Genomic DNA, 13,298 nt, shown 5'->3' on the forward strand with positions numbered 1-13,298 from the left:
TCACGACAGTGTTAACTACCTCACATTTCTAAAAATGAATGAGGCATGGATCTCGGAGGAATTCAACACATGTGATCAGTAGACCATGTATATGTCTATAAACAATTTTTGGAATCAAGCACACAGACCTTCTTAATTCATTTGGCTCACTTCCCTGACCCAAAAAAGCACACCGTACTATATGCCCCTACCCTCCTCTTTGAAGAGGTTGAGCGGTGTCATATTTCTACTGGGGCTGCTTATTATGAGGGGTTCCCACCATCCCTGTGCTGTGCTGACTTCCTCCTGGGTGTTCTTATTATGAGGGGCTCCCACCATCCCTGTGCTGTGCTGACTTCCTCCTGGGGGTTCTTATTATGAGGGGCTCCCACCATCCCTGTGCTGTGCTGACTTCCTCCTGGGGGTTCTTATTATGAGGGGATCACACCATCCCTGTGCTGTGCTGACTTCCTCCTGGGGCTGCTTACGGTGCTGCTGTCAGCGCTGTATGTCACGGAGCTGCTGTCAGCGCTGTATGTCACGGAGCTGCTGTCAGCGCTGTATGTCACGGAGCTGCTGTCAGCGCTGTATGTCACGGAGCTGCTGTCAGCGCTGTATGTCACGGAGCTGCTGTCAGCGCTGTATGTCACGGAGCTGCTGTCAGCGCTGTATGTCACGGAGCTGCTGTCAGCGCTGTATGTCACGGAGCTGCTGTCAGCGCTGTATGTCACGGTGCTGCTGTCAGCGCTGTATGTCACGGAGCTGCTGTCAGCGCTGTATGTCACGGAGCTGCTGTCAGTGCTGTATGTCACGGAGCTGCTGTCAGCGCTGTATGTCACGGAGCTGCTGTCAGCGCTGTATGTCACGGAGCTGCTGTCAGCGCTGTATGTCACGGTGCTGCTGTCAGCGCTGTATGTCACGGAGCTGCTGTCAGCGCTGTATGTCACGGAGCTGCTGTCAGTGCTGTATGTCACGGAGCTGCTGTCAGCGCTGTATGTCACGGAGCTGCTGTCAGCGCTGTATGTCACGGAGCTGCTGTCAGCGCTGTATGTCACGGTGCTGCTGTCAGCGCTGTATGTCACGGAGCTGCTGTCAGCGCTGTATGTCACGGAGCTGCTGTCAGCGCTGTATGTCACGGAGCTGCTGTCAGCGCTGTATGTCACGGAGCTGCTGTCAGCGCTGTATGTCACGGAGCTGCTGTCAGCGCTGTATGTCACGGTGCTGATGTCAGTGCTCTGTATTACGGTGCTGCTGTCAGTGCTCTGTATCTCCTGCACCCTCTTGTTTGCCTACCCTGGTCCCTGACCTTCCCTCTCCTCCATTGCCTTCATTAGCTCCATAGTCCTGAATTGTCAGAACAATTTCCCAAATAAAAAAAAAATGCTTGTAGTTATCGATCCCAAATTCACCTCATACATGTATTATGCTATTGTCCAGGTGGTGGGACTACGTGCTACCCCCTAATAATTACCCCGTGGCCGCAAATTCGACCTAAAGGTTTGCGAAATTCGCCTCCCATTGAAGTCAATGGAGCCCGCGGCGAACGGTCGTTTTCGCGAACGTTTGTGTCCGTTCGCGTTTCGCGTTCGCGAAACGTCCCGTCGGAAGTTCGTCCATCACTAATTTCAAAAATATAAAGTCAAATTAATAACAAGGCGCACCAACACCAAACAACTGCCTCTAGATTAAAAAAGAAAACAATAAAATAAAAAGATAATAATGGTGTTGTGGTAAGTTGACACACAAAACACACCAAAAAAACTGCGAAGATGAGCAAACTGTCATAAAAGGAGATGTTGATTCAAAAAAACAACCACCAAATTTAAAAACAAAAAAAAATGATTGTGGAGATGTGACGAATTAAAATATTGTATTCATGAAATGAGTAAAAAGAATAAAGAAATAAGTTTGGGAGAAGTGTGTGTGAATATGAGCAGCAAAACAACTTAATTCTTGCAGCATTGTAAAGAAAAAGAGAATGTGCTGCATGAAAGAATTTTTAACATTGCAGCGTGACGAATGTGCTATATCGATTATGAGCGGTAGTTTTACCTGACCGAGCGCTTCCGTCCCAGAATTTTATTGTGAGCATGCGTGGCACCTTGTCCGTCGGACTAGGCTACACACTATCGGAACTGACGCGATCGGATCATGTTGTCGGAAAATTTTATAGCCACGCTCTCAAACTTGGTCCGTCGGATATTCCTACGGAAACAGTCCGATGGAGCCCACACACTGTCGGATTATCTGAAAACATGGTCCGATCGGACATTTTTCATCAGAATATCCGACCGTGTGTACAAGGGCTAAGAGTGTGCCAGGCTCTTTGGCACATCTCCAACATAGGTTAGACGCCTCTGAGAGAAAACTTGTGTAACTGTACTGGAGGCCGGTATCAGCGAGGCCAAATCTTGCAACTATTTGAGGCATTTGCCGAGCCTTTGTTTACATTAGTGAAGATATGTTCTCACGTCTCCAGAGATAAATCTATTTGCAGGTCTTTTTCCCAAGCCTAACAAGCTTTACTGGTCACATATGGATACTGTTATTTTGTTTTCTTTTTAAATATTTTGTAAGTTGGGTATTGTATATTTTATCTAGGATTTGCCAACTCTCATTGCTGGTTTTCCATAATTCACAGGAGTGTCAGATTTATATGTGTATCTAGGATGGTGTTATTGTAGGGTCATGGTGTAGAGAAGAGAAGGTAAGGGATTTTTATGTATTTTCTTTTTCTTTTTTCTTTTTTTTTCATGTTTTGATTAAAGTATTTAGGAAAAGCTACATCCTTTATGTTTGAGTCCTTGTGATTAACTTATGCGGCTATCTTATAAGGTTTTTAGTATATTTATACTGCTATATTTGTATTTGTTACTAAATATTGGATATCTAAGGCCGCGTACACACGGGCGGATTGTCTGTCCAACTTAGTCCGCTGAACCGTGTTTCAGCGGACAATCCGCTCGTGTGTGGGCTTCAGCGGACTTTTTCAGCGGACAGTCTGACGGACTTTGTCTTTCGGAATTTCCGTAATTTTGTCCGCTGAAACTTGGTTTTGTCCGTCCAAACTTGGTTTCAGTGGACAGTCCGCTCGTGTGTAGGCAAGTTGGATGAACTAAGTATGGTGCATGCTCAGAAAGGATTTACACGGCCGAAGGTTGCATTGCAGTGTATTGGACGTCATTTTTCTAGTCCCGTCGTACGTGCTGTACACGTCATCGCGCACGTTTTCAGCGAACTGTCTGTTCATCGTGTGTGGTCAAGTCCGTTCATTCAAATTTTGAACGGACTGTCTGTCGGATTGTCTGACGGACTTAGTTGGGCAGACAATCCGCCCGTGTGTACGCGGCCTTACAGTACAGTATTGAAAGATTTAGATTTGTTTTATTATAATGTAGTTTGAGAAAAAAGAAAAAAAAATCATGTTGAATGGACCTGAATTATTATTAGTAGTAGTAGTATTATTATAAATAATTATTATTATTATTATTAATTATTTTGTATTATTTTATATCATTTTTATATTATTTCCCAAGATGCATTTCATAAAAGAAAGTCATTTTATATTATTGTAGATTTGATATTTTATTATTATTATTATTACATTTTTTTTTTTTTTTTTTACATTTGTGCTATGGAGTTTAAATAAAAAACAGTTTGGGACTTTAAATGAGGCACGGGTTAGCGCCTCCATCCTAGTATCAGGCAAATTTGAAAGGAGGTTGGGACTTTAAAATGAAGTGGCTGAAGTGCGGAGGTAGAGGTAAAAAAAAGTATTTAATTTAATTCAGAACAATATATGATACAGAGTAAACTCATATATATATATATATATATATATATATATATATATATATATATATATATATATATATATATATATATATATATATATATATATATATATATATATACATGTACATCTATTTAGCACAAGATATGTTTATGATGATATCAAGGTATATGTAAAGACAATCAAGAAGCATATGTAAACAATAAATAGTATATAGAGCAGTAATATGACCTAAAAGTGCCTTAAGGCGGCATACCCGGTACCTATGTCTATAGTTACATAGTATAAACAAAATGTACTGAATTAATATTGATGACATCATCAGTACATAATAGATATCACTGTAGCATCCAATGTAGCTTGACGCGTTTCGTGGATGTATCTCCACTCATCAGGAGCAGATGCGACAGATTCCTGTAAAATGTACAGATATGGTAAACCACACTCTATATAGAGGGGAATAGATACAATGCATAAGGTGCCTAAAAAGAGATTAACCAAGCATGTCTACCAACCCCAGCAGCGCAGCAAACAGCAACTGGCACATGGTGAGTCGGAGGCACAAATCACCCCCCCCCCCCCCCCGGGAGCTGAGGCAGCGTGTTCGGCATGAAACGGTTATAGTGGAAAATGCATTACATGTTATAGTGCCATTTTCCACTATAACCGTTGCTGCCGAACACACCGCCTCAGCTCCCGGGAGGTGGGATTTGTGCCTCCTGGAGCCATGCTCAAAATGAACGGACTTTCCTCCAAGCGTGTGGACGAGTCCGTTCATTTCAAAAGTACGGCAGATAGTCCGGCGGTACAGCGGATAGTCCGGCGGACTAAGTCCGCTGCACCTAGTCTGCCGCAAAAGTACCGTGTGTGGGCAGGTAGCTCGTTCGGAAAGTCCGGTGGACAGTATGGCGGTTTGTCCGCCAGACTAAGTCCGCCGGATAGTCTGATACGTGTGTACGCGGCATAAAACTCACACATGGAAGCAGACCAGGCGACTAAGGATGCTGTATTTACAGCTACGGACACTTGCTGGGTCTGTGCAACTCACAGATTCCACCCTAGTTCTGGCTCAGTATAGCTGGGATTAATAATTCAACTTTAAGGACCCCAGAACGAGAAGCACAAGTGGTCCACAGAGGGCAACTTCTTACGGAAACAAGACTTTGGAAAATGTGATCATTTATGTCTGCCAGCCACTCTTTTCCCTTCAGCTTGACACGTGGACCGCAAGCAGTTATGGCTGCCTTAGTAAATGAGCGTGGGATAGAGCCAGGGTTCAACACACTTGTTTTTATAACATACCACTTCTTGTTTTACCTGTTACCAAAGGTGTTACCAAAAGCTGAACATCCCTTCCAGAGATAACAAAAAGATATATCCGGATGCCCAAGTCAGGATCTTACGAGTATGTATTTTGTGTGTATGGACAAGTTTTCTGGATGTCCAGTGGCAAATGCTACTGCAAAGCCCACAGTAAAAAAGTATTCAGAAGTAGTTTGTAAGTACAGAGTGCAGAATCTACAGAGAGTAACAGAGGAAATCATTTTTATAGGAGAGTCCTTACTAGAAGGTTGAGGTTTTATTTTTACACCCCCTACTGTCTACAATGTAGCGGACAAAGTAGAGTAAGAAACTAGAAAACTTTTGCCTGAATGTTTTATTATATTTTATCAAGCCCCTAAGTGGATGTTGGACTCTTTCCCTATGGGATTTGGTTTGGGAGTGTGTTACTCACTTGCTTATATTTTGTCTCAGCAGCTGAAGTCCTCCATTCGGATCTCACAGAGAATGTTGCTGATCTTTTAAGGTTTTTGACAAACTCATTTATGTGTTTTCTCCCCAATTCCAGATCCTAAAAGTTTGGAAGGATCTAAAACTAAAGCCAGGTGACTTGTGGATTGTTAAGAGACATTTATATATAAGGAAATGTTTGGAGACTCAATACAGCATCTATTTCATTTACAGTTGTGCAAAACTTGAAGGAAAAGTCACCTGGATCCACACCAGACACTGCAAAAATGACTAAATGAAAGAAATCTCTGTGTTTGATTTGTTTCCTTCTTGCGATAACAGTCTAGGGTACTTTATGATTCAATTACTTTAATTGTAAGGGATATAATTGTAATCAGAGTCTTCAAGTGGGAAATGCTATATACCTAAGAAACAAGGCCTAAGGTGTGCCATGGTCTGGCTGGTCAGTATGCCTGAAAAGAGGGCATACCCTGAATGTAAGAATAAGAAAAATACTAGGAGTATATATGACAAACTGGGGGAAACGGGTGGGTGGGAACCCAGAAAACACCAACCCTGGCCCTGACAGAGGAGGAGGGTTAAATAGTCTCTCAGACTCTTCCGTCCTCCTCCCTTCGGCCAGCCTTCCCACTTGTAATCGGAGTCTTCAAGTGGGAAATGCGATATACCTAAGAAACAAGGCCTGAGGTGTGCCATTGCCTGGCTGGTCAGTATGCCTGAAAAGAGGGCAAAAAGACACAAGTTTAGGTGGAAAAGGGAAGGTAGAGATCCAGCCCATAGAATGATGCGTGCCCGGATGGCAACAGTAAGTAACCAGTAAGTATCCTCTGTGACAGGAGAACCCGACTCCTGACCTGGTGACGAGAAGGAACCCCCTTTTGAGCCTGCAAAGCTACGCAGAACCCAACTGAATGTTCCATGAAGGATAGGATGAGCCTGATGCCCAAGGTAACACAGACATGAGAATGAACTGCTTGTGGATGAGAGGATACGTGGGGGAAAGGGAGCAAGGGCTGACCCGAGGAACCCCTGCAAGAAGATGGCCGAGAAGACTGAAATACCTCAATGGACATCAGTGAAGTAGCACAGTGAAAAGTCCCCCAACCCCTGGCCTATCAATACCTGATATGAGAAAGTGAGAGGGTGAGTGCAAAAAAGACCAGTGACAGGAGAGAAAAAGCTGGCTGCTTAATGGATGTGATGGAGTAGGTTGCCATGGCAATGAGCATCGTCAACCTGGTGACACCATGCCAGACACCAGACACTGGTCCCACCGGATACGAACAAGTCATGCTACAGCCTGAGTCCTACCAACCAAAACCGAATCCTGAACTGAGGAAGGAGAGTCAGACTCCAACCCAGGGAAATAAGTCCCATGACATGATACAGCCATGCCCAAGTGACTGAAGCCCACCCCCCCCCCCCCCACCTGGAACAGACCGGGGATCAGAAAAGATGACTGGACCAATGTCCCTGAGCAGTACTCCAGGCAACCTCCTAGACAAGAGATCGGAGCTGAGAGTGGAATCCAGAATCATGATGACGTCGCCCAAACCTACCACCTAAGGACCGTGACACAACCTGAGAGACTACACATCCCTGGGTGGTAACCAGGGCCTCAACACAACAGGACATCAACTGAAGAAAATTGAAACCTGATGACAGACCCCCCCACCCTCATGTGAGTGGTAAGTGAGCCCAAGTAACCTGCCGTGCAGAGACAGGTAATTAACTGAAAACTTAGGGCTAGTGTACCCACAGGCCATAGTGGGAAGTCGTATAGATGTGGTGAATGAACATGCATCGTATGACGTATGGTATACGGGCGAGAAGATTGTGGACAACAATCAATTAACAAACAAAACCTCAGCCCGTATGGATCTGTAGACGTGACAGATCCTGACGTGTGCACCCTTGCTACCTGACCCCGGTACAAACATGACACAGACACGATGGGACATGACAATCACCGAAGACGAAAGACTACCAGAGTATGCCACGAGTGAACAACGCCCCTCTGAGAAACTCTTAGACTGAACACCAAAGCTGAAATACTATGACAGACATGCTGGGCAGCAACACAAAGACATCAACGCTATGACAGAAATGCTATGACAGAAACGCTATGACAGAAACACATAACGCCATGACAGGAAAAACGCCATGACAGAGAAAACGCCATGACAGAGAAAACGCCAAGACAGAAACGCTGAAACTTGAATGCTGATGCAGAAACGTAGTGACAGAAATCCAGGGGCAGAAACGCAATCACGGAAAACCAAGACTGAAGCGCTGAGGCATAAATGCAATGCCAGAAATCCTGGGGCAGAAACGCTATAACTGACCGAACGCCGAGCCAGAAAAAGCTGGGGCAGAACACTAACCCAGGGGCAGAAACGCTATGACAGAAAACCAGGGCCAGAACGCTATGACAGACATGCCAGGGCAGAACGCTATGACAGGAATCCAGGGGCAGAAACACTATGACAGAAATGCTGGACAGAACGCTATGACAGAAAAGCTGGGTAGAACATTATGACAGAAATGCTGGACAGAACACTGTGATAGAGAAAGCTGGCCAGAAAACTATGACAGAAATGCTGGACAGAATGCTATGACAGAAATGCTGGACAGAACGCTACGACAGAAATGCTGGACTGAACGCTGTGACTGAAATGCAGGACCACACGATGTAACAGAAATGTGGACCACACGATGTGACAGAAATGCTGGACCAAACGCTATGACGGAGAAGCTGGACAGAACGCTATGACAGAAATGCTGGACTGAACGCTAGGACAGAAATTCTGGACTGAACGCTATGACAGAAATGCTGGACCAAACACTATGACAGAAATGCTGGACAGAACGCTGTGACAGAAATGCAGGACAGAACGTTATGACAGAAATGCTGGACCAAATGCTATGACAGAAATGCTGGACCAAACGCTATGACAGAAATGCTAAACAGAACACTGTGACAGAAATGCTGGACCGAACGATATGACAGAAAAGCTGGACCGACCGCTATGATGGAGAAAGCTGGACAGAACGCTATGACGGAAAATGCTGGACAGAACGCTATGACAGAAATGCTGGACTGAACGTTATGACAGAAATGCTTGAACAGAACGCTATCACAGAAACGCTTGGACAGAATGTTATGACAGAAATGCTTGGACAGAACGCTATGACAGAAAAATGGTTGGACAGAAAAAATGCTGCTATGACAGCAAAACGCTGGACAGAACGCTGGCTGCGACAAAACACTGACCAAAACAGTAACAACAACAAGTACAGGCAGCAACCTGATCTCGCATCTGGCCGTTGCCATGGCCGCTGTGGGTGGTCTAATAACCCCTCACACCGCTACAGAGATGCCAGTTGTGGGGAAGAAAGGAGCAACTGCCTATCCCCCCGTGATCATCGGAAGAAAACCGATGGCCTACCCCCCTCATGAGCCAGGCATACATGGAGAGTAGCAGGCGGGCGGGCGGGCGACCACCCCCCCACCAGGCGTGCACGTTGGCCAGGTGGAGCTGGGAAGATAGTGAGATGGATGGACTGATTGACGGACAGACAGCCTCCATCCCCCCCACCAGGTGTGCACGCTGGCCAGCTGGATGGATGGACTGATCGACGGACAGACAGCCCCCCCGCTTCCCCCCCGCATGAACGCCGGGAAAAGCGAGTGGGCTGCCTGCTGACCCCATGGATCCGTGGGGAGATCAGCAGATGAATGGCTGGACGAACGACCCCCCGCTCCACCTTGGCATGAGCGCCGGGAAAAGTGGGCGGGCTGCACGCCGGTCACGGAGCTGTGGGAAAAGTGTGCTGGAGGATGGAAAGCAGGATGAAAATGGCCCCCCCCCCAGGATGAGCGCTGGGAAAAGCGGGCGAGTTGTATGCTGGCCACACGGAGGCTGGAAGGAAGGAAGGACGAATAGGCGGATGGACACCACCCCTCCCCTGCTCCCCCTGGCATGAGCGCCGCGAGAAGCGGGTGGGCTGCCTGCTGGTCAGATGGAGCTGAGGGGAGAGTGTGAGGAGGAGAGTGTGAGGAGGAGGATGCTCCCCCGACACCCCCACCAAGCTGAAACATGGGCCGCGAGGAAGGATGGACAGGGCGGCCCCAGTAGAACCCAGGGATGACGGGGGACGGACGAGGAACAGACACCATGCTGCGACCGACCGTAGTTCAGAAAGGTGGGAGTGATGACCATCAACCCAGAAAACACCAACCCTGGCCCTGACAGAGGAGGAGGGTTAAACAGTCTCTCAGACTCCTCCCACAAATACAAATTCCCACATACAGGTATATTTGAAAGGTAGTTTAGCCATGTTGAAGTCATATTTGTCTTTTGTACCTCTTCCATCGTATGTAGAATTGTCTGTGTTTACATGTGCTGATAAGTCAGCATACCAACAATTAAGCTAGAAGGCCATTCTGACCACAGGAGTGTACAGCCAGTACTCTGTAAATATGTCTTATCAATCATTTGTTTTTCACAATGAAAAGTCATTTTGTAATGAAAAAAACTGCTGAGCAATTATTTTCTCCACAATGGAGTTTTTGCCTCTTTGGCCAGGACTACCTCCACCTAAGTGTGTGGAGGTTCCAGGTTAAAGGTGATATCAGGTATGGTTAGTGATCAAAATATTGATCAAAAGAGAGGAGACTAGCTATTCCCTCTAATTGGTTATCTACTAAGCCCCCAACCCAGACTCAGCTGATACAAACCATCAAGGACATACGCAGAATGGAACATCTGACGGCTATGGTGGAAGATGGGTCTGACCGGTTTGGCGTGATTTGGGCCCCCTGGGACACCTCGACCTTTGGGCTCCCGCAGGTGCCCTTGGTACCCCTAGCCACCCGGTCATTAGCTATCCCCTAGTGTTCGCTAGCCTTCTCGATCTCAAATGTTTGGTATCATATCGGTACTTTAAGTCTTTTTCTATTGGCCCAACGGCCACTCGAAGCTTACCTTATCTCTTGAGGAAATTTATAGTGGTATGAAGCCCTCTTTTGTCAGATTTTAGTCATGTTATTGAAGCACCAGTTCAAGACCCCAACCTCTGCATTACGAAATATATGATGGCTCTCAGTCTTTCTTTTTATTATAATATTGTTTTACGTACTACTTTTCTATTGTTTTTTTTCCTTTATGTGTTTTTTTCGCTTTGTTTTCTTTTATTTAATAAGTTTTATTTTTTGACTGCTACTGTATACCTGTAGTCACCATGAGGTTATATCAGTCTCTCCAATACGGTATGCTCCAGACATTCCTTGTCTATTGTCAGTTCTGTATGTCTTTATATTCTGTAAAATTTCTCTCAATAAAAAATTACAATTTAAAAAAATAAAATAAAAAGAGAGGAGACTGTAATGGAAATTTGTAGGTTCTGTATATAATTGTATTCTATTTTATATGTATTGCACACTGCCCTCACTGTGCACACGGCACTAATAATGTTTTCAGTACATGTTTTGAATTCTTTCAAGTCCTGATTAGAATTAGCCTGCCTATGTTACGCCCCTTGTTACCATAAACGTACAATTGTAATATTAATGTTATACCTACGTAATCATGTACATACCTTCAATAGCATCATAATAAAGGAGAACAGTTATTTGGAAAGATGCTGAGCGTATCTTGTGTCTGTTCCCTACTGCAGTAGTTATTATTAATTTGGAACCACTAATCAATACTGTATGTGGATAGGAGTTAATATCCATTTCACATTTTTGTAAATATTTTCTTCTTTTCTTGTGGCAACACTGAAGAAATGACACTTGTCTACAATGTAAAGTAGTGTGTATACATTGTATAACAGTGTAAATGTGTTGTCCCCTCAATATAACTCAACACACAGCCATTAATGTGTAAACCGCTGTCAACAAAAGTAAGTACATCCCTAAGTGAAAATGTCCAAATTGGGCCCAATTTGCCATTTTCCCTCCCCCATGTCATGTGACTCGCTAATGTTACAAGGTCTCAGGTGTAAATGTTGAGCAGGTGTGTTAAATTTGGTGTTATCCATATCCAATATTGATTGGACCCTGGGCAAACATTTTCTTGATTCCCCCCCCCCCCATGCAATTTCGCTCTCCACTGTCCTGCACACCATGGACTGGGGTGGTGAGGCGGATCTATCAATAGACAGAAAACTCCTAGGGATCCTAGAACCCCTGGGATCAAAGACAGTGCTGGGGGGAGGGTGTGATCAATGGCAATGCTGATTTTTTTTACCGACTACCAATATAAAGAAGAGTTTCAACACTGGCCACCAATGTAGTAGGGGTTTACACTGGCCACCAATGTATTAGGGGTTTACACTGTCCACCAATGTAGTAGGGGTTTACACTGGCCACCAATGTAGTAAGGGTTTACACTGGCCACCAATGTAGTAGGGGTTTACACTGGGCAGCAATGTAGTAGGGGTTTACACTGGCCACCAATGTAGTAGGGGTTTACACTGGCCACCAATGTAGTAGGAGTTTACATGGGCCACCAATGTATTAGGGGTTTACACTGTCCACCAATGTAGTAGGGGTTTACACTGGCCACCAATGTAGTAGGGGTTTACACTGGCCACCAATGTAGTAAGGGTTTACACTGGCCACCAATGTAGTAGGGGTTTACACTGGCCACCAATGTATTAGGGGTTTACACTGACCACCAAAGTAGTAGGGGTTTGCACTGGCTACCAATGTATTAGGGGTTTACACTGGCCACCAATGTAGTAGGGGTTTACACTGGCCACCAATGTAGTAGGGGTTTACACTGACCACTAATAAGTGAAGCGCTGTGAATACTTTCCGGATGCTCTGTATACATATATCCGTATCTCAAAATATGTACTAATGAATATCTATTTTTTACTTTGAAAATACAAAATCGATTAACTGTAGATGAAAAGTGCACAATAATATTAAGACCGTTTAACACATTTTTCCAAAAACAAATTTTCGTAAAGAAAAAAAATTGAAAATTTGAAAGAACTTAACCCCTTGCTGACCAGCTCACACCGATATACATCGGCAGAAGGGCGCGTACAGGTATACTAATGTACATGTACGTTGCCCTTTAACCGCTTCAGTCCCGGGAAGATTTTACCCCCTTCCTGACCAGAGCACTTTTTGCGATTCGGCACTCGTCGCTTTAACTGACAATTGTGCGGTCGTGCGACGTGGCTCCCAAACAAACTTGACGTCCTTTTTTTCCCACAAATAGAGCTTTCTTTTGGTGGTATTTGATCACCCCTGCAGTTTTTATTTTTTGCTCTATAAACAAATTTTGAAAAAAATGCATTATTTTTTACATTTTTCTATAATAAATATCCCCCAAAAATATATAAAAAATTTTTTTTTTCCTCAGTTTAGGCCGATACGTATTCTTCTACATATTTTTGGTAAAAAAAAATCGCAATAAGTGATTTTTTCTTTGTTTGCACAAAAGTTATAGCGTTTACAAAATAGAGGATAGATTTATGGCATTTTTTTTCATTTTATTAATTCATTTTTTTTACTAGTAATGGCAGCGGTCAGCAATTTTTATTGTGACTGCGACATTATGGCGGACATGTTGGACATTTTTGGGACCATTGTCATTTATACAGCAATCAGTGCTATACAAATACACTGATTCCTGTGTAAATGACACTGGAAATGAAGGGGTTAACCACTAGGGGGCAGTGTGGGGGTTAAGTGTGTCCTAGAGGTGTGTTTCTAAGGGGGGCGTGGCTACATGTGACATGTCACTGATCTCTG

At 44.6% G+C, this 13,298-nt stretch overlaps 1 protein-coding gene across 3 annotated transcripts in view; it reads left to right on the forward strand.

Moving 5' to 3' along the window:
* LOC143961701 (asialoglycoprotein receptor 1-like) overlaps window positions 1–13,298 on the forward strand; it is a 105,691-nt gene that overhangs the window by 27,388 nt on the left and 65,005 nt on the right. The window contains exon 1 of one of the 3 annotated variants that reach the window (XM_077471022.1): window positions 2,510–2,551. The exons of 1 other annotated variant lie outside the window; for it this stretch is intronic. The gene's annotated coding sequence lies outside the window, so the exon portion shown is untranslated. Of the gene's footprint in view, window positions 1–2,509; window positions 2,552–2,615; window positions 2,687–13,298 lie in introns of those variants that run through there. One more of the 3 variants, XM_077471021.1, reaches the window with a different exon arrangement.

This window comes from Lithobates pipiens, unplaced genomic scaffold, assembly GCF_037356315.1.
Source record: "Lithobates pipiens isolate NorthernLeopardFrog02 unplaced genomic scaffold, aLitPip1_a1.2 Scaffold_8, whole genome shotgun sequence".
Taxonomy (NCBI): domain Eukaryota; kingdom Metazoa; phylum Chordata; class Amphibia; order Anura; family Ranidae; genus Lithobates; species Lithobates pipiens.